We start from the raw sequence: 22,705 nt of genomic DNA on the forward strand, positions 1-22,705 counted from the left end.
ATTTGTTTTATTTAATGAGTTTAAGTCTTCCGCATTATTTTCTGTTGATATATGTTAAAATGATAAGGGTTAGATTGGTTGGTTCGCTCACATAGGAGGGAAATTGTGGGTGCCAGTCGCGGCTCGGTTTTGGGTCGTGACAAAAAGGTTAATAATATGTTAATTATGTTTTTAATAGTATTTATATTGTTACGACCCGATTTAGAAACTAAAGGTTTCAAAGTAGTTTCACAACTTTGGCAATTTTTGTTAAATTTGGGAGTCACCACTTAATTTTTGAGGAAAAATTAAGAAAACCATTTATAAAGGTGTTTTTGAAAGAAAATAGTTTAAATAAAATCAGAGTTTTGGGTAAGGGTTCAAATAATTTTCTAAGGAAGGGTCTAGGCATCTTAGAGAATCCCCTAACACGCGGTTGACCGACGAATTTCAAAGTATAGCTAATTTTGTATATAAAAGAGTTAATTATAAAAATCTTGTTCGAAAAATTAATAAAAATCTTTTGATACTTCTAAAAATCTCAAGATTTATCTTAACTTTTCTCCATAGTCATATTTTGAACCATACAAATAATTCAACACATAAACATGGATTAAAAAACTTTGTTTAACAACTATGAAAGGATATTAAAGATCCTTAAGTCATGCATACAAAGTTCTAAGTTAAATTAAAAGACAACTAATTTAATTTAAGAAACTTTACCATTTTTATCCTTTTAAAAATTTGGACTATATAGTTAGTTCAAACTTACGAACATTGATTCGAATCTTTTGAACAACTATGAAAGAACATGAACTATTCATAAATTATTCTATAAGCTTAAGTTTCCTAAGAACAGACTATGTTGATAAATAATTAGGCAAATCAACCTTGAAAAAGAATTTGATATATGAAATAAAATGATAAATAATGTTAACTCTTCGGACGATTCATCCAAGCCAATAAGACATCAGAAAACCTTAGCAGTCACAATAAACAATATAAATAATAAGGAAATAAAGTAGCCCTTATTCGACCACTTTGGGGTTGAGATTATTGCGAACTGCTTCCCCATTCCTTATGGATTTTAACCTAATTTCGCTCTCTATGTTTCAGCCTTTTGAGCTGCTATTTACTGCTGATTTTTTGGGGTTTCAACCCACTTTCGCTCCTCGTTTTTTCTGAATTTTAGAGGCTGCTGCTGCTAGTGGTCAGTTTATTGAACTTTTAAGTCCAAAAACTCCAATTTCAGCGCCTTAGGACTATTATTACTTCGCTACTAAGTTGCTGCCTCTAGTTGGATGTTAACCCAACAATATTAGCTTCCCTTTCGTGAATTTGATGAGACCAACTCGAAGAAGAGGAAAATGCAAGAGAGCGGAGTCGGTTGGACTCATTTAGAGAGAGTGTTCATGCAAAAGGAAGAAAACATGATGATAAATATCGAGTAAGACTAAGACTCAAACTATAACTGTATGATACATGAAAAAATTCTAGAACATATTCCATTTGAACCAACACTACTTTGCTTTTAAACAAGTAGTACCCAAAGTGGACAGAAAAGAGAAACAAGAGTAGATGAATAAGACATAGACAAATTAAATAATTCCAAAGGAACAACTTGAGAGTGTCACATTTTAATTTAAGTCATTTAAAGAAGAGGAATAAGGTGTTGAACAGGGAATTTTCACATATACAAAGGCAAAATTTTAAACTCATCATGATATAAACAAAATAAAGCAACAATCCAAGTGGTTTACAATAGCTAAATAGAAATTAATGTATGAAAATCCAAACAAACTGCCACCAATTCTTCAAAAACTAAAACATTTCTTGTCCATGAACACTAAAACATAGTCAATTTCATAAATAAGCATGCTCGTAGAAATGAATATTCCAATTATTCTAGTCTTATATAACAATCTATAGAAGACAGTGGTTTCAGCTTAGCAGATAAAAGTTAAACAACATAATTTCATGCTTAATTAAACAAATTCATTTTTTACCCCAAAGATAATTCCTCTTTAGATCAACACACCTTCACATTATATGAGAACTAGAGAGAATAATGAAAAATTTAAGAGGAAATAAAGGAGTAAGTAAACAATTTTTCATATGCTCAGCCAAGAATTTTGCAAAAGTTAATCTTAGAAGCTGTCATTTGAAACCTTTGTCAAACTTGAATCTTAAACAATTATCTACACCGAAGACAAGCTCATACATTTGCCAAGAACAAGGGAAATTAATCATACATACACTTGCGAGAAGCTGTAATATAGCATATAGGAGTAATTCGTGACAAGACACAAAAATACAATCGACAGGTTGAATAAGAGAGCAATGATCAGAATCAAATAACTAGGAGGGTCATTTATGAAACAAAATAAGAGCATACACATAGAATAGACAAGAACCTAGACGGCTGTCAAAAAAATCCATTAGACAGAGGAATTTATCAAATACGAGAAGAACGAAAGGAAGAGACTTGAACAGATATAGAAGCAAGAGCAACCATGAATATTAAGGAAAAGACAACATGTACCATAACCAAAAACATGCTAAACTTAGAAAAAAATAGCTAAAACGAGGGTTCCCAAACCATATCTATATCTACAAGAGATGCACAGATTTAGAAACCATTTGAGGTAAGAGTTACAGAAATGGACTCGAAACTATACCAAAATAGGTTGCCAACAATTCAAAACCAGAACAAATAACAACTATAAAAAAACATGTCCAAGGGAACAATCAAACGAAGATAAATCCTAGAGAAACGAAGATTGCAAGTCTAAAGATCTTAACAGAGAATCCAAACAAGCAACATGCTTAAGAAAATACATTTACTAAATATTAATATGCACCAGATCATAAGCAAATGACTAGCTTAGATGCGCAACTTATACAGTAAAGAAAGAAACAACAACTAATCTCAAAACTTAACATCTCTTTGTCAATTTTAGAGTAAGAAACATGGTTAGCGAGAGAACCAATGACACAGTAACTTAATCAAAAGAAAATTAATGACTGCTTCAAATTTAGACAAAACCGTAGTTAAATTTCATGAAACAAGGTGAGGGAAAAAATATACAGTTAAGCTGATTTAGTCCTAGAAAAACTAAGAACAAAACACGACTATAAGCAACGAGAAAATCAAATTAGACTCATCTTAAATGAGCAAGAAGGAAATCTAACTATGCTAACAATATTACTCTAAAATACTCTAAAAGCGAATTTATAAAGAAAGAAATATTACCTGATTCTTGACATCGAACTGGACGGACGAGTTTGACAGAGACGATTCCACCCCTTCAACTAGAACAACCAGGAAAAGTTAAATTGTTAGAACCAAGATTTCCCAAACCTTTATGGTTTACTCTAAGGTTTCAAAACTTCTCCCCTAAACATTGAATGAAGAGATCTTTATATAGGAGAAATTCGGGGAAATTTGTGGAATAGAACCGATGTGGGAAAAGCTAAAATTTAAAATTTTCATGCAGTGGATAAGATGAGGAGCTGTCATTGTACCAATTCTCAACGGATTGAGAACCATGGCAATCCTATTATGAGCAAGGATGAGCGAGCTACAGGATCGAGACACCTTCCCAATTCGAGTATGTTTGTACTAGAGGATAATGAGAGAGAGGGAGAACGCGACTGCCACGAGCTAGGCTCGATTCTAGACTGGGTCGTGCTAATTTGGCTAGTACGTGAGTTTCTGGGTTTCGTATCTGATTTTTGCGAAGAAGAAAAGTAATAGGGGTCGGTAGGTGGGTCACTGTATTGTTGTTATTTTGTATTGTTGCTGGAAATTGGTTAATACGGAAGAAAGTAGGATTGGGTTATGGAATTGAAGGGTTGTGATGTGGTGTCATTAAAAATTTGGGACTGTTGGGCTGAAGGTAAAAGGCCCAACTTTGGTTTTTTTAAAGGTTTAAAATGAGGTAAATGACTAAAAGCATGAGAGAGAAATATAGCCAAATTGAGTTTAATTTGAAAATTGTCTAAAATTAAAATAAGATGAATTTAGATAAGATTAATTAATGAACTTCTTAAATTTAACAACTTGAAATTTATTAAATTGATCAAACTGTTCATTAAAAAATATTAACTATAATTTAAATTAACTAATAAACAAATATTTATGTAAAAGCAAAATCTTTTTAACATGATTTTCAAAATATTTATAAAATATACTAATCATACACAAAATAATGTAAAACATATATATTACTTAAAAATTATAAAAATGGTAAAAAATTATTAAAAAGTTACTTGAAAAAATTATTTTGAATTTTATAAAGTCGGTTATTTCAAATCATTTGGAATTTCTGAAACTCAAAATTTAATTTTAATCGTGGAGGGTAAAAATTGGGTGTAAAAGTTTTCCCCTCGTTTTACTTTGATTAATGAAACAAATCCAAGGCAAATGAAATTGACAAATCTATTTTTGACTAACCAGATCTACATTTTTTGGAAAAGTGTTTTTGGTACTGACTTTTGGAATTTTGGCCGAACCCCGAAAGTGGGTTTCCTACATATCTCAGGCAATATAAGAATTCAGGCCACTAGTAGTTCAATACGCTTGGTTTAACGAACGATTTTCAATGAAATGCAAAAGGTATTTCGGAGTCGAAGTATGAAGAAACCAAAAAGCTCGAGAATAGAGTGATGACAAAATAGTTGGAGTACAGTCAACTTTTTAACATTAATTCCGCCTATATATCCCTAAACTAAGGGAATCAGACTGCTTGTAGTTCGACTCAATCAGTTGAAAAGGAATTCTCTTATGCGGATTTAACATTTAACTTAAGGATGAGAGAAAAAATAATTGAGAGCGGAAAAGAGGCTTGAAAACATCTCAACTATGAATATGGGACCCTTCACACCCATAGGTAAGAACTTACATGGACATAACTTTGAAAGCTCTAGGTGTATTGTCATTCAAATTGAAACTTTGCCTATGGTGAGAGTTGAATTTTTCACTGAAGGAAAAATTTAAACCACCAAACCCAAGAAAATACCCACATGCCTTAGGATAGGGATGAGGTTTTATTGTGGTGTAAGTCGTTCCTCAACTCGCATCCTAGGAGTATGACATTCCTCGTTGGACTATGTCTAAGTTCGCTATTAAGAAAAAGTTTCATGTTGTGTTGTGTCCTATTTGACGTAGTCCACTTTGTGTATTACAACATCTGGAAAACATTTGTCAGTAGAAAATGTAACATAAACACAAATATGATTTGTACAAACCTGGTTTAACATGTCATACTGAAGGAGATGGCGATCCAATTTCAAGTGCATTTCTCTTGAAGAAAGTGGTGATCCAAAATGGTCTGTCAATTTGAACAATGTGAAGATTCCATAACATTATATAGCTTGTTACTTTTAGGGAGGTAACATCCCAACGTGTCACTTTGAAAAAAGTGATGCCCTGATAATATTTAACCTGTCACATTGAAGGAAGTGACTCTCTAATAATAATTTAACGTGTCACGTTGAAGAAAGTGACTCTCCAATAATAATAATGTGTCACGTTGAAGGAAATGACTCTTCAATAATAATTTAACGTGTCATGTTGAAGGAAGTGACGCTCCAATAATAATTTAACGTGTCATGTTGAAGGAAGTGACTCTCCAATAATAATTTAGGTTTCACACTGAAGGAAGTGACTCTCCAATAATAATTTAACATGTCACGTTGGAGGAAGTTACTCTCCAATAATAATTTAATGTGTCACGTTGAAGGAAGTGACTCTCCAATAATAATTTAACGTGTTACATTGATGGAAGCGACTCTCCAATTCTAATTTAACATGTCATGTTGAAGGAAGTGAGGATCCAATAAAAAATTTAACATGCCATGTTGAAGGAAGACTCTCCAATAATAATTTAATGTGTCAAGGTGAAGGAAATGATGCTCCAAAAATATAACGTGTTATGTTGAAGGAAGTGAATCTCCAATAATAATTTAACGTGTCATGTTGATGGAAGTGACACTCCAATAATAATTTAAAATGTCACGTTGAAGGTAGTGACACTCCAAAAGTAATTTTATGTGTCATATTGAAGGAAGTGACACTCGAATAATAATTTAATGTGTCACATTGAAGGAAGTGACACTCCAAAGATAATACCCTATGATAAAGAACAAAAATCAAAATAGGGAGTATGGTTATAACATGTTAACTTGATTAGCTCCCAATAATTTGCAAAGCCAATAACATCTCTGGTTGTCATTGAAATTTTGTCGTCCCTACGCTCATAAAATTTGTTCGATAAGAAAAGAGAAATTAATATGTCGAGACTTTTTAACGAGTCATTATGATCTGCTAGCCATAAAGAATGAAGGATTCTTTAAGAACACTTTGAGAACTTATAAGTTGAAAGGAGGTGCTAATGATCAATCAGGGATTTATCCTAAAATGGGTCCCTACTTTAAATATGGAATCTCTTATAAAGAGAATGCTGGTTTGACACATACTATCTTTCAAAAACGAGGTTGAACAGAAGTTTTGAGAACTTTGAACTATTTAGAAAAGTTGCCTCTGTTTCCAGTCCAGGGGTACTTAAGTTAAATAGTTTGCGAAAATGAAGAATGATTGACTCAAAAACATGCCCCAGTTTTCTCTGAGGTCTGTAGTTTGAAATAGTAGAAAGACTGAATCCTTATATAGGATTGCCTACGTATCTTTCTTGAACAAGAAATCTGGTCTAACGTAGTTCGAACATGAAACTTAACAAAATTTAAAGAGAATAATTTTTTTGTTAGAGAAAAGGCTAATGATTAGAAATAATGGAGGACAAAACTCGTTAACGTAAAAACATAGGATAAGAGGACTTGATGAATTAGATCCTTAGTCTCGGGAATCCTTCATAATAACATCTTTTGATAAGGACTAGCGCGTGTCCTTTTTCTTGTGAAGGTCTGCCTTCATTCTTTAAAGTTTGAAAAGACCTTTTGTGATTCTGACTCCAATTCTACTGACAGTTGCAGGGTTCAGATATAGTTAGTAACAAAATAAAATAAACGAAGTAAAGGATAAGTTTTTAAATGAAGTTATTCAGCTTATATTGGTATGAATAACGTCTTATGGTGTTCGCCATTATCCCAAGCTATTCCATCTGTAAAGTTGAGAATATGTAAGTCACAATATATGCAAAGGAAAATTTAACAAATGAGTGAAACTACAAATCATCTGAGTTATGACATGGCAACTGTGAGTCTAATGATGCCTTCTAACTTTCTAGTACCTCCATCGAAAGAAAAATTCTTAGTTTTATGAGAGTGATTCATGTTGGTTTTGCCTTTCTATCTTGATGCTCCTTTATTTTCTGGATTACAAGCTTGTCTAGTCTCAAAATGTCGCTTGCTGGAATTTTTTAGGACCCCCCTCAAAAAACTACCCCAGTATAAAATATAACATAACTTTTCAACCTTCTGTAGTTTTTAAGTAAAATTTCAAAAAGTTTGCCCCAGTTGCAACTCTGAAGTGATCCTTCCTTCTGACTTATTTAAAAAACTCCTCTTCTAACGAATTTATCTCAAAATTCTGCACATTTTCCAAATGAAAATCTTACGGGGAATATACCAAGCCGCTGCGGCGTCTATGTATACTGATGAGCAGGAATAAGGTCAAACATAGTTCCAAATCTTTAGTATTAACGGGAATAGAAAAACCTAATTAATGAAGTGACTGAGGACGATATATGGCGCCTACGTATATCATTCTTGAGAAATCAGGCTAAACATAGTTCGAGTACAAGAAAGAATTAAAAAGAGATAAAGGGGTGATCGAAGACAACATAGGTCGCCTCTCATTTTTGAGAATTAAGGATAGACGTAGTTCATTACAGATGAAAGTTACTTAAAAGAGAAATCAAATCCAAAAAACTCTTACATAGAAACAAAGCGATAAAAGTGTGATTATACACAAATAAAACAACAAACTCCAAATGAAAGACTAAAAGATGCCAAAAGTGCGACTTCCAGGAAACGTGCTTCTTCTTTGCAACTGGTTATGCCAAAAACTATTTCTTATGCTTGGGTAGCTCATTGGTGTTCACATTCAGTGAATCTTCAGCAAGCTTTACCACCTCATTGTCAATCAGATCTTGAATTTTGTGTTTGAGAGAGATACACCTCTCATTATCATGTCCAACAACTCCTGAATGATAAGCACAACACTTATTTGGGTCATACCACTCGGCTAAAGTATTTACATTCGTGGCTTCCATTAGATGAAGTATTACTGACTCTTTCAATCTCTCTAAAAGTTGAGTCTATGTCTCACAAAATTGAGTGAAGACTCTTGGAGTCATTTTCTCTAAATTAGGAGGAGGTGCATTCTTTCGAGGATTTTGCATTGGTTGTGGAGAATGAAATGTTGCTTGATTGTTGCAAATATAGTATTGTGAATTAGGATATCGTGGAGGTGGTTGATGGTTATATGAGGTAGTTCGTCGAGTCGTTAACATCATACCTTCTTTCTCTTTTTTCTTTCCATTTCCAAATGAACCAGTATGACATACCCTATTAGATAATTGAGATGTGGTGAAACTTGTTATTCTGCTAGTCTTGAGACCGTCCTCAATCATTTCTCCATCTTTGTTAACTTTCTCGAATGTCTTTCCACCCATTGTCACTATTCACTCATAGTATTCTGAGTCTTCAACCTAAATGAAGTAGGTGATCATTTTTTATTCCTCCATAGGTAGGTGCACCCTAGAAGCTTCTTCTCTCCAACAAATGACATATTTTCGAAAACTTTCAGCCGACTTGGGTTTTATCTTTGGAATAGAGATTTGATTAGGAGCAATTTAAACATGAAACTTGTAGTGATCAACAAAAACATTCGCCAGACCATCCCAAGTACGCCATTTGGTCACATCTTGCTTAGAGTACCACTCCAAGGCTTTTATAGTCAGACTTTGATTGAATAACTTGATTATAATCCCTTTGTTGTTTCCAACACAAATAAACTTTTCACTGTAAATTTTCAAATGGAAAAATGTATTTCCTAATCCACTAAACTTATAAAACTTTGGAACCTTCTAACCGGGTGGAAGCTCAAATTCTGGAAATGTGCACAACTCTTCGTATCTAACACTCTGGCTACTATCGAACACACAAAGACCTCTCATAGAATCCTCCAAGATTTTCATATTCTTATTCATCATTTCAACATCAATTGATTTTCCATCACCCTCAATTTGAACATAGTGATGAACATCTGGGCGGTTAAACTTAGGAGCCTAGGTAACAACTGGAGTAGTGACGTAAGTGTACACTGGCGGAGTGTGATGGGTTACTACTGTTTGAGCTTTTGGAGGATCAAACGTGTACACAAGAGGAGTATCCTGAGTTGAATTAGTGAGTGAGGCGCTTTGAGTTTGCTGAAAGGTGGCAAAATGATCTCCTTGATGAAACTCACTCGAAGTCAGATACATAGGTTGCATGGTCCCCTTTAGGCGAGCATCAGGTGGTTGATTCTGAGAAACAACTTGGTATTGAGATACCAGAAGATTCACTTCACCAATTTGTCGCTCTAGACGTGCAATGACTTCCACAGATGATTTTGTTACTACGGAGGCGCTAGGATTGGCCACGACAGATGAAGGGGGGATCATTTAAGACGAATCAAATGTGTTGATAGTGGAATCCATTTTTGAATAATTTCTTTTAGTAGTCCAAGTAAGAAATGATGAGTCTGTGAAAATTCCTTTGACCTTCGACTGTGTGAAATATGAATGTTCTGCCTGCGGGTACATTGATGAAGTTAACAAGTTTAATTACCAACAAAAATCAGTATCTTCTTCTAAAAACAACTCCAAAAAATAAGAAAGTTACTCCATTCATCATATTAATCAACCAAAATAACATATAAAACAAATAACATTTTTTTTTCTTAAAACAAATTAGTCCGAAATTCGAGGAGGCAAAGGCTTTAAAAAGTGATCAAATGGACAAAATTTGATCATATGTGAACGAAAAATTTGACGAAAGAAAGATATTTGAACAAAAAAACTATAGGATTCGAGTAAAGATTCAAATGTTTAGAACACTGAATAGGTAGGTGTGAAAAATATTTTTCAAGAAACAACAAGGTCAACACGAATAAGAATAATGACCTAATAATTAGTAAAGCTCTATTGAACCTAGAACTTGAGTGATTTTTTACATATTTTGGTAATGGACTAAAGAGTATTCGAGAAGGATAAAAAATTGAGCTTGTACGTTTGAGACTTGGGAATAGAATAATTACCAATTATGTTTAAAGCAAAACATATGTATATAACACATAAGGAAAACAAGTACAACAAAACAAAATTTATAACAATTAGCAAGTAAACAATATACAACGCGTCCTAACATACATGTGACATACATCAGTGTAAAAGATTTCCTTGTTTCTATCTTTTATGCCAAAGGTAAGCCTAACGTTTGAAGGATGTGTATATCGTTTGTGAAATCATCCATTGCCCCAAAAATATTTATACAACCCTTATGAATAAAATAAATCGGGATACATAATAGAGGGGAGGGAAATAAATATTGATCCCACGCAGGGGTACCATGATAAACTAAACTAAGCTTCCATATAAAATCTTCATTCTACAACTTCTTCATGTTTTTGAATTTCTTTAGGATGAGGAGGATCTTCCTTTGACTTCAAAAAAGAAACTACCTATAAAATAAAAACTCAACCCTAAGGGACAATAGTAAGCACAAGACGACATACATATCATTCAAATTTAACAAATAGTTGGATGATCGTCTTATATTGACCGGGGATCAATTAGACACAAGGTGGTCTTCTAATGGACCCAATACACCTTGATATTGGGTTATCTTAGGTTAATGTAGCTAAAAGGATTTTGGATTAGCTCTAACTTAGTTAACTAAAATGGACTTTGTTTATTGTTGATAGTTGAACCAAGTAGACCACTAGGGGTGGGACAATTAACGACCGTTGACTATCTAGTAGCCAACTACATTCGTCAGGTTACCCCGAGAAAAGTTTGGTTAATGAACGACTATAAACCCGTGTAATCGTCCTTTAAATGAAAACAAAATGTGTCATTTGACAGAATAAATGTTAAGCATGCAATGAATATAATTGCATAAAGCAACATTTGATACAAATAATGGTTAGCCAAACAATAAAATTATTTTTGTTAGAGCCTACATGAATCCCTAGCAGAGTCGCCATTTTGTTACGACCTGATTTCAAAAACTAAAAGTTTGGAAGCCGCTTCACATTTTTGGAAATTTTTGTTAAGTTTTAAATTTGAGAGTCGCCACTTAACTTTTTAGGGAAAATTAAGAAAACTATTTAAAAGGTGTTTTTGAAAGAAAATATTTTAAATAAAATCAAAATTTTGGGTAAGGGTTCAAATAATTCTCTAAAGAAGGGTCAAGGCATCTTAGAGAATCCGTTAACACGCGGTTGACTGACGAATTTTAAAGTTTGGATACTTTTGTATATTAAAGATTTAATTATAAAAATCTTGTTCTAAACATATATAAAATCTTTTGAAATTTCTAACAGTCGCAAGATTTATCTTATCTTTTGTCCATAGTCATATTTTGAACCATACAAATAATTCAACACATAAACATGGAATAAAAGACTTTGTTTAACAACTATGAAAGGATATTAAAGATACTAAAGTAATTCATACAAAGTTCTAAGTTAAATTAAAATACAACTAATTTATTTTAAGAAACTTAACCATTTTTATCCTATTCAAAATTTGAACTATATAGTTAGTTCAAACTTATGAACATGGATTCGGATCTTTTCAATAACTATGGAAGTACATGAATGGTTCTTAAGTTATTCTATAAGCTTAAGTTGCCTAAGAACAAACTGTGTAGATAAATAATTAGGCAAATCAACCTTGAAAAGGAATTTGATGCTGGAAAAAATGTTAAATAATGTTAACTCTAATGAGGATTGATCCAAGCAAATAAGACATCAGAAATGGTTAGCATTCACGATAAACAATATAATAATGAGGGTATAAAGTAATAACTGAAATTTCCAGCTCTTATACGACCACTATGGGGTTTGAGATTATTGAGAACCACTGCCCCATTCCTTATGGGTCTTAACCCAATTTCACTCTCTACGTGCCAGCCTTTTGTGCTGCTATTACTTCTAATTTTGTCAGGGTTTCAACCCACTCTAGCTCCTCGTTTTTCTGCCGTTAAGAGGCTCTTACTGATAGTGGCCAGTTTATTGAACTTTTAAGTCCAAAAACTCAAATTATCAGCCCCTTAGGACTATTACTACTTAGCTACTAAGCTTCTTCCTTTGGTTGAATGTTAACTCAACAATATTACCTTCCCTTTTGCTAATTTGATGAGGACGACTCGAAGAAGATGAAAATGCAAGAGACGGGAGTCCGTTGGACTCATTCAGAGAGAGTGTTCATGCAAAAGGAAGAAAAGATAAGGATAAATACAGAGTAAGACTAAGAGGCAAACTATAACAACAGGATACATAAACCAAATTTTAGAACATATTCCATTTGAACCAATACTAATTTGTTTTTAGACAAGTAGCGCCCAAAGTGGAGAGAAAAGAGAAACGAGACCAGATGAATAAGACACAGAAAAATTAAATAATTCAAAAGGAACAACATGAGAGTGTGACATTTTAATTTAAGTCATTCAAAGAAGAGGCATAAGGTGTTGAACAGGGAATTTGCACATATACAAAGGCAAAATTTTAAACTCATCGTGATTTAAACAAAAGAAAGCAACAATCCAAACGGTTTACAATAGCTAAATAGAATTCAAGTATGAAAATGCAAGCAAATTGCCACCAAATCTTCAAAAACTAACAAATTTCTTGTCCAAAAACACTCAAACAGAATCAATTTAATAAATAGGCATCCTCATATAAATGAATAATCAAATAATCCTAGTCTTAGATAAGAATCTACATAAGACAATGGTTTCATCTTAACATATAAGAGTTAAGAAACATAATTTCATGCTTAATTGAACAAAATCATTTTTCCACCCCAAAGGTAATTCCTCTTTAGATGAATTAACCTTAACATTATATGAGAACTAGGGAGAACAATGAAATTTAAGAGGAAAGAAAGGGGTAAGGAAAGAAAATTTTCATATGCTCAACCTAGGATTCTGGAAAATTTAATCTCAGAAGCATTCATTTGAAACTTTTATCAAACTTGAATCTTAAACAATTATCTACAGCGAAGACAAGCTCATACATTTTCCAAGAACAAGGGAAATTAATCATACATACGTTTGCGAGAAGCTCTAATATAGAATATAGGAGTACTTCGTGAAAAGACACAGAAGTACAATTGACAAGACGAGTAAGAAAGCAATGATCAAAATTAAATAACTAGGAGGATCATTTATAAACAAAATAGGAGCAGACACATAGAATAGACAAGAACCTAGATGGTTGTCGGAAAAATCCATTAGTTAGAGGAATTTAATCAAATACGGGCAGAATGAAAGGAAGAGTCTTGAACATATATGGAAGCAAGAGCAACCATGAATAATAAACAAAAGAGAGCATGTACCACAACCAAAAACTATTCTAAACTTAGAAAAAAAAAGCTAAAAAAAGGTTTCCGGACCATATCTACATCTACAAGAGATGCACAGATATAGAAACAATTTCAGGTAAGAGTTATAAAAATTGACTCGAAACTATACCAAAAAAAGTCGCCAGCAATTAAAAAAAATAACAAATAACAAATATCAAAAATCATGGGCAAGCGAACAATCAACCCAAAAATAAATGCTAGAGAAACAGAGATTGCAAGTCTAAAAATATTAACAGAGAATCCAAACATGCAACATGCTTAGTAAAATACATTAGCTAAATGTTAATATGCACCAGATCATAAACGAACGACTAGCTTAGACGCGCAACTCATAAAGTAATGAAAGAAACAACATCTAATCTCAAAACTTAACATATCTTCGTCAATTTTATATTAAGAAACATGCTTAGCGAGAGAACCAATGACACAATAACTTAATCAAAAGAAAATGAATGACTCCTTCAGATACTAGGCAAAAGCATAGATAAATTTCTTAAACCAATGTAAGTGAAAAAATATACAGTTAAATTGATTAATTCCTAGAAGAACTAAGAACAAAACATGACTATAAGCAACGAGAAAATAAAATTAAACTCATCTTAATTGATCAAGAAGGAAATCTAACTATTCTAACAATATTACTCTAATATATACTAAACTGAATTTATAAATAAAGAAATATTACATGAATCTTGGCAGCGAATTTGGACGGGCGAGTTTGACGGAGACGATTCCATCCCTTTCACTCAAACAACCACAAAAAGTAAAAATGTTAGAACCAAGATTTCCCAAAACTTTATGGGATACTATAAAGTTTCAAAACTTCTCCCCTAAACGGTGAATGAAGAGATCTTTATGTAGGAGAAATTTGGGGGGAAATTCTTGAATAGAACCGATGTGGGAAAAGCTGAAATTTCAAATTTTGTGGAGTGAATAAGATGAGGAGATGTCACTGTACCAATTATCAATGAATTGAGAACCATGTACGTCCGATTATGAGCATGGACGAGCGAGCTATAGGATAGATACACTTTCTTGATTCGAGTACGTTTGTACCAGAGGATAAGGAGAGAGGGAGAAAACGTGACTGCCACGAGCTGGGCTCGATTCTGGATTCGGTCATGCTGTTTTGAGTAGTTTGTGAGTTTTTGTGTTTCGCATTTGATTCTCACGAAGAAGAAAAGTTGCAGGGGTCGGTAGGGTGCATAACTGTATTGTTGTTATTTTGTATAGTTGCTGGCAATTAGTTAATACGGAAGAAAGTAGGTCTGGGTTATGGAGTTGAAGGGTGGTAATGGAGTGTTTATAAAATTTGGGCTTATTGGGCCGAAGGAAAAAGACCCAAATTTGGTTTTCTTAAAGATTTAAAATGAGGAAAATGACTAATATCATAAGAGAGAAATATAACCAAATTAAGTTTAATATGCAAAATTGTCTTAAATCAAATAAGATGAACTTAGATAAGATTAATTAACAAGTTTCTTAAATTCAACAAATTGAAATAATTAACTTGATGAAACTTTTTATTCAAAAATATTAGCTATAATTTAAACTAAACTAATAAACAAATATTTTTGTAAGTGCAAAATCTTTTCAACATGATTTTTGAAAGTTTATAAAATATACTAATTATACAAAAATTATATAAAACATATATATTACTTAAAATTTTTTAAAAATGGTGAAAACTAATTAAAAAATAACTTGAACCAAATATTTTGAATTTTATAAAATCGGTTATTTCAAATCGTTTGGAATTTAAAAAACTCTAAATTTAATTTCAATCATGGAGGGTCAAAATTGGGTGTCAATATATACTTGATTTTAAGTGATTTAGAGGTCAAACGTCCAAGAACGTTCAAGAGGTTCGAAAGTTAGCCTTGAGATGTGCTAGTGTGTTCTAGTGTGCCTTCGTATGTTTTACATGTTGTTTAATGCTTTAATTGATAGGGAAGGTCCTTAACATGTTTATGATCATAATTAAGTTCGAAATGTTCGGTCACGACTCACCAAGGACTACCCAAGGGGTCCTAAAAAAGGACCGAAACACTTCCGAGACACTTCGTTGGCAATGTCAATCGCGAGCTCCGATCAATGAGTCGTTGCTTGACCTACGCAATCTTAATTGATGCCATTGATTCACATTTAAGTGTGGGAGCTTAAACCCCACAAATTTACATCTCTTTCCCAAACCACGGAGGTGTAGGACAGGTTGTCGTTGCACCAACGATCCGTCGACTGCCCTCCGTCGATAGATGCCTGCAATGTTGTCTTTGAAACGCTACCATGCAAGGGGTGAATTGGGAAATTTACCCCATGTTCCAAAAAGAGTATGGATGGTTATTATGGGGTATTTTAGGTATATTAAGTTAGTTAATAAAAAAACCATTCCCAATTCATTCTTCAAATTTCACCCTTCCCTCTCAAAACAAACTCTCTCTAGAAACTTCCATTGGAGATGAAGCTCAAGAACATGTTGGTTGATGGATTTCCATGGATTCTTCTTCAAGTTTCGTGGATTTCTTATGTATTGAGGTGTGATGATCCTTCATCTTTAGTTAACCATTCATCTAAGGAGTTCCTTCAAAGTTTTCAAAGAAAATTTAATGATCAAAATAGCTATCTTTCAATATAGCCATGGGTTCCTTCTAAAAACAATTTCAAAAGTATGTGTATGATAAATTTATGATTAGATACTGTTTTTAATGTGAATTTAAATCCAATTTCATGAAGAACCCATGATCCTTCTCAATTCTCAATTTAGCCTATAATGTGGTTAATGTGATCTTGTTGAGATGATGATAGATTGTAATTTTGACTATGTTAATGTACCTATAGACTGTCTTCCTTATGAATTGATGATGAATTATTGGTAATTGATCAATGATGATCATATAATGGAGAATGAGTAAGATTTCCCTATTCCTTCTACTTTGTATAGAATTGATAGTCGAATAGGCCTTGAATGGCATTGTGTGATATGGTCCACTTATGGTGGTGGTGTTTACTTTCTTGTCATTCTCTATATGTTCTAATCATGGACTTGAAGGAAAGTTTATGAATTACGATGTGTGGTTATGGTGATCACGCAATGTGAAGTATATGCCTAGTCTTTCAATCTAGTATGATATGTTAGGTATTAATGGTGTCTTCTACATTTGAATGAAGTTGTTAGGGTTAGGTATGGCCTATGTGCTTCCGTTGATGAAGTGATTATGGTTAATGATTCCCTACCTATGTACCCATATATGAATGTGTTATCTTAGCCAATGTTACGAGTCTTGGATGCAATGTTGAAGATGTCTTGTCTCCTATGTTATAATGTGGTGTGTGGTCTATGCATGAATGTGTATTGTGTTCTTCAGAGGGTTTCTGCCTAAATATTATGTTGATAGACATTATGTGATCATGTTGACCAATGTACACAATCAAACCTCATGCATGTCCATGAGTAGTAGCGACGCATGGTGTATAATGAAAGGATAGTTCTCATATGCACTATTGTACACTACTATGCATGTAAAGTCCATGTTCATGAAAGTATGATATGTATATTTATGAATTTATAGGCGTACTAGTGTCACGACCGTAGTCTAGACCCTAGCCGAAACTGGCGTCATTGACCTCTCAGAACTCACAGACAAGCCTACATACGTCATTGTTACATCATCTAGGTTAATTTTAGTGCAACATTTTGAACATTTTTTTACTTAGACTTTATAGTGAGAAACATTGAACTCGTATAAGACTATCTACATAAACTCGTAAGTGTTTCACAACAACCATCCAACATCAAGATAATCAAATGAAAGACATAGTCACATATGTATAAAAATATAGAGTTGCCAAAATGGCACTAATACAATATCTGAAAATAACTGGGAAAGAAATAATAGTGGGACATACTCCACTAGCTCAGACCTAAATCTAAGCTAGAATATAAAAGATAGGCATCCTCGGAAGGAAAAGGGACTACCAAGTCCGGATGAATGCTCCACGTCTGGATAAGTTTAGCGTAGTGTCGTAAGCTCTAGCGTTTACCTGCACCTGCACCTAAAAATAGAGAGTTGGATGCGATTAGTACATACTTGTACTAAGTATGGGCATATGCAAGCACACACCAAGGACATGCATGATTAAGAAGATCTTTCTCCTAACGAAATGAGTTATGGAAAGCTAAGTCAGTGACTTGCCAAATCGGATTAGGAAAGTCAGGCTATGAGAGTAAGATGCATCATCATACATATCATTTTGCAAACAACACATAACATATTGCGCATATCATATCACATAGTTCATATCATTCCTTCATATGACATGAGACCTTGGAAACATGGACTTGACATTAAGACCTCCCAAAATGAGGGCTCAACATACGGGACAACAACTAGGGAGACTCCTTTAGCAAACACAGAGTCTGCTTCATTCATTCATACCTACTTCATTTTCATTCATTCGTATACTAGTTTAAACACGATCTATACCTAGGATGTAGTTTAAGACTTTTATCGAGTTTGTTGTGCAATGACCAAGAATAACCTAGTGTCATTACTTAAGTCTAGCTCACCTCTTGATTGTCCCATCCTAACACCTTTGGTATCGTTCATTTCATTATGCGAACTTTAACCTTAACCGACATAGATCATGTGAGTATCATGAAATCCAGTGTTTAGCCACACACCGAAAAGAGGTCGAATCACCAGCCAAAGTGAACTAAAAATTGCTAGCGTATAAAGGGACTCGAACCCTGATATAACCCTACATTGGCAGTATAGGTTCAAAGACTAGAAGATATAAGGAGACCCATACCCGTCTGGACGGACATTCTCATCTCATGAGAATTACACAAACCTCTGCCTTCTCCAAAGAAGGAATTGCGACTCATAGCTAGTCTATCGTTGCTGAGTATAAACTTCCATTACATTCATCTCATACACCATAGAAGTTTGATTATATGATGAGGCATCATACCTCATTAGATGATTTCTCATCTCATCATTACGTATTAAGTGTGAATTGTCCTTACAGTTATATATAGAGTGTGATTGAGACTTGTCTCTTAATATTCAACACTCTCTGAGGTGAGTACTTTTGATGACCTTATATAGGCTTAGGTACAACTTGTCTCACTTGCACTAGCTTCATATTATGGTGCCACCCTGTTCTCTTTAACATCTTTTCGTTACATCTTTTCTCACCTTTCATTATTTATTCATCGTCTAACATACATATGCTCTCTTGGAGTTTACATTGAGGGACATTTATTCTAGGCGTAGATATATCTTGTCTAACTTGTACTAACCTATACTTATGTAGCCACTCTTTCTTTGCTTATTCATCGTTTAGGATATATATACTCTCTTAGAAATTTCATTTAGTGACACTGATTTTTAGGCGTACTCAATCGCACTAGCCTATAGTCATGTAGTCACTCTTTTCTTTACATATTAACTATGAATTCATTCTTAACACATTTTTTTGGAGTATGCTTGAGATTTGACTTTACATCATTCTACACTCCCTTTACGTGAATGTTAATTTCGTCATATGCCAATGCACTTAGCCTTTTAGTATGTTTCACACTCTTACATAAATCTCCTAGGTTCACATTATTTCATTACATCTATCTTAGGTTCGCTTACTTTTAAACGTACGCTGGACTTATGGATCCATACGAACAAGCCATGAGGCTTCATTCGTAATTCGTCTAAGTGACTCATACTTACCCAAGATTATGTGGTACAAGACTAATGCATCTTGTTCGTATGCCAAGATCTTGATTTTGACTCTTAGAGGCAGCACTCATTAAATATTTTGTTCATGTACGACTTATGTGTCAATAAGGAATTGGCCAAGGGAACCTTATTTCGAATCCCTTGAGCAACACTTAGTATTATATTAAACTTGGTACCTGCATTTTCATGATTTGGGGGACCCTAGGTCAATACCCATCACCCCCATAATATTTTCTTTCTTTTCCCTCCTCTCTTTCTTGTTTAAGGCAAAGATATTGTGGGATTAATTCCCCACAAACTCATTCTTTTTCTCTTTATTTTCCTCTTAATCTTTATCCAAGAGGTTGTGGGTTCAATCCTCACTCACTTCATTTTTTTCTCCTATATTGTTCTCCTAACTCTCTCATCTATTCAAGAGGTTTTGGGTTCAATCCCCACTCACCACATTTAATTTTCTTTTCGTTTTTCTCATGAATATTTTTTATGTAATTTGCATTTGATGAGCTCTTGGGTTCAATCCCCAATAACCTCACAATTTTAAAAAAAATTTAAAACATAGCTCACTTTTCAAATTTTTGGTCGAGACCAACATTTCCAGCAAGCTGAAATTTGGCCTCTTTCAATCCATCCTTCTCTCAAGTTTTAATGTTGATTTTTGGGGTAATTCGTGTGACATTTTTCTAGAACTATTACCCTTATATGAACATCACACTTTTAACATTTACATATACGAAAACACAACATTTATAACACACAAATTTCAGCCAGCAACATTGTTAATTTAAAGCACACCCATGCTCAAACAATTAACGTAAAACACTTTTCCGAAATATATATTTCATTCCTTACATAATTTACCAATAAAAATTCAATACAAAATCACAATCAGACCAAAAATTATCTACCAGAAGACATACTAACACATGCTTTGAATCTTTCAAAGGATCTAATGACAGGGGAATGCAATGGGGGCAACCTTAGTTTTTCATTTGCTATTAAACTGAACCATAAGGGTCTCTTGGGAAATGGGCAAAGAGAGAAAAAAACCCATAACTTAATATCGTTCAACACTTGTTTCAACGTTACCTATTCCCATGACACCACTGTCTCACCACCAAAAATCTAAAACCCAATCCGTCGAGAAGAATGTTGTTGATTTTCGTTTGTAGCTTAGCTTTTCGTTTGAGTTTTTGTGTGTAAGTTCTTCAAGAGTGAAGAAATATTATTTTCAGTTCTTTTCCTGATGAAAAATATGAGAATGAGAGTGAAGTATGTGAGAATGAGAGGATTAGGATTAGGAGAGTTAGGTGCAGACTTAGTCAAACTAGGACTCCCCATTATTTATTATTATTATTATTGTTGTTGTTGTTGTTGTTGTTGTTATTTTATTAAAAATCTGATTTTCCTTTATTAAATCAGCAAAATAAATATTAATATATTTAACTAAATCACTAAATATTATAAATCAATTAAATCATTGCTTCCACCAAGGCTCGTACCCGGTTGGAGCAAGACTTCGCTAAAAGGGTCAATTTCGTCCACCTCTACACAAATTGCCTCTTAACCATATTAATTAAATAATTAATTAAGATAATTACAATACTACCCTTAGCCTGGAAAATACCATTTTACCCTTAAACCCTCCAAACATAAGATTACCCCAATTTAAGTTTGGTTAAGACTTATCCGGGTAAATCGTCTTATTTGGGTGCCCTACATGGCTGGACCCAATTTTTAGTAGCATAACTAACTCACAAAGTTAGTTGGCTTGGCTGTTGCGTAGGTTCAGAGGTCTGATTCTACGCGTATCGATCCGTGTAAACCTGGTCTAATATAGGCATTCTAGATATGTTAGACATTACTTAGCATAGTCATTTTAGGGTTATTACATTATCCCCCCCTAGGAACATTCGTCCCTGAATGACACTACACATCATTTTAAAATAAAGAGGTTGATTTTCGAAAATATGTTAACATACTTCAGACTTCACTCATTGTGAATTTCTGTTTCACACTTACTCTGGTTAGTGGATATTACTCAAGCTTATCTAAAGCTTCATATTAGATATTGAGGAACTTCCTTCTCAATCACACTTAACTTGATGCACCTCAACACTCATGCAACATAAAAAAAAATCATGTCCACGATATACAAAAATAGCAACATGGCATGCAAACATGAATTTATTTTAACGCACATAGTGCAATTATTGCACATATGATTTTTGACTTACAACACCAAGTTGACTATTGCACTAAAATTTAGAGTTTTAAAAAAAAACCGGCCTTAGGAGGATATATAACCCCTTAGATAACATCTTGTTGGCCTTAAGATTCGAAATTATATCGGTTTGTTGTATTAGTCCACGCCCTGCCCATTTATGCCCTATCTCATTTAGCAACTGAAACCTCACTACCCTTGTTTGATAGTCTATGGTAGAATAACACTCATAGAGAAAATGCATACGTAAGTTATTCAATGTTTTTTTTATTGGCGAATATTTGATTTACATATTAGTAGGTTGGTGCACATCCTTGAAACCTACTAGCAGCTTCGCATTAATAAACTAAGGAACTCCTTCCTAAACTAGTCTCATCAAAGCATACAACATAAATAAACAAATAAGTCACATAAGTCGGCAACCAACATGATGACTCCAACATATTAACTTCATACTAGTGCATAAAATCATACACATGTAAAACTAATTTAGGCTATGTACCCGAGACATCACCAGATGTGTCTTACCCTACACCCCTAGACTTGAGTGCAAAGAATCGTTGCCTCGTTGGAACCTTTTCACTTGGACCATTCGGTTGAACTTTCTCCTTCCCTTTTTCTCGACCTCTCATATATACGGATAATCATTCCTCATGTAACCCGGTTTTCCAATATTGTAGCAACCATTAGAGCCCCTCCTATACTCTCCTCCATAAAGTTTGCCACACTTCCTACAAGGTGGCCTCTCTTAAGGTGTATCTAATTCACTATTTCTCTTAACTCTGGGCTCGGAATCCCTATCATAGCGACCCTTGGATGAACTTGACTCCCTTGGTGGGAGAGTCCCTTCTTAAACATGGGCTTATCCCTGATTTCAGTACTACTCTTTCTTGAAAAATTCTTCTCAGCTTGCCTTGACCTGTTCCCTGCCCTAGTAAGCTTCCTCTTCCTGTTTTCCTCCACTTGTTGGACACGGACCATAAGCTTGGAAAGGTCCATGCTATCATGCAGCATAGATTTTCTACAGTTTTCCTCGAGATCCTTAAAAATCTTAAATCCAGTGTAAACGGGAGAATTCACCCTCGTGAAGTACCTTAACCTGCTAGCCATGATGCTAGAAGGTGTGTTCTCCCTGGGAACACCTTGTTGCTCTGCCTGGGCTATCATAGCCTGAGCTT

The 22,705-nt window shown here is 33.9% G+C and overlaps 1 long non-coding RNA gene across 1 annotated transcript in view; it reads right to left on the reverse strand.

The window, feature by feature from the left end:
• The window catches only part of LOC107003005, a 55,030-nt gene extending 51,214 nt beyond the window's left edge, over positions 1-3,816 (reverse strand). The window contains exons 1-2 of the long non-coding RNA XR_001454593.2: positions 3,505-3,816; positions 3,233-3,291 (exon numbers count right to left, since the gene is read on the reverse strand). This is a non-coding gene — a long non-coding RNA (uncharacterized LOC107003005). The remainder of the gene's footprint in view (positions 1-3,232; positions 3,292-3,504) is intronic.
• Positions 3,817-22,705: the final 18,889 nt, after the last annotated feature.

The sequence above is a fragment of the Solanum pennellii genome, chromosome 11, assembly GCF_001406875.1.
Source record: "Solanum pennellii chromosome 11, SPENNV200".
Classification (NCBI taxonomy): Eukaryota; Viridiplantae; Streptophyta; class Magnoliopsida; order Solanales; family Solanaceae; genus Solanum; species Solanum pennellii.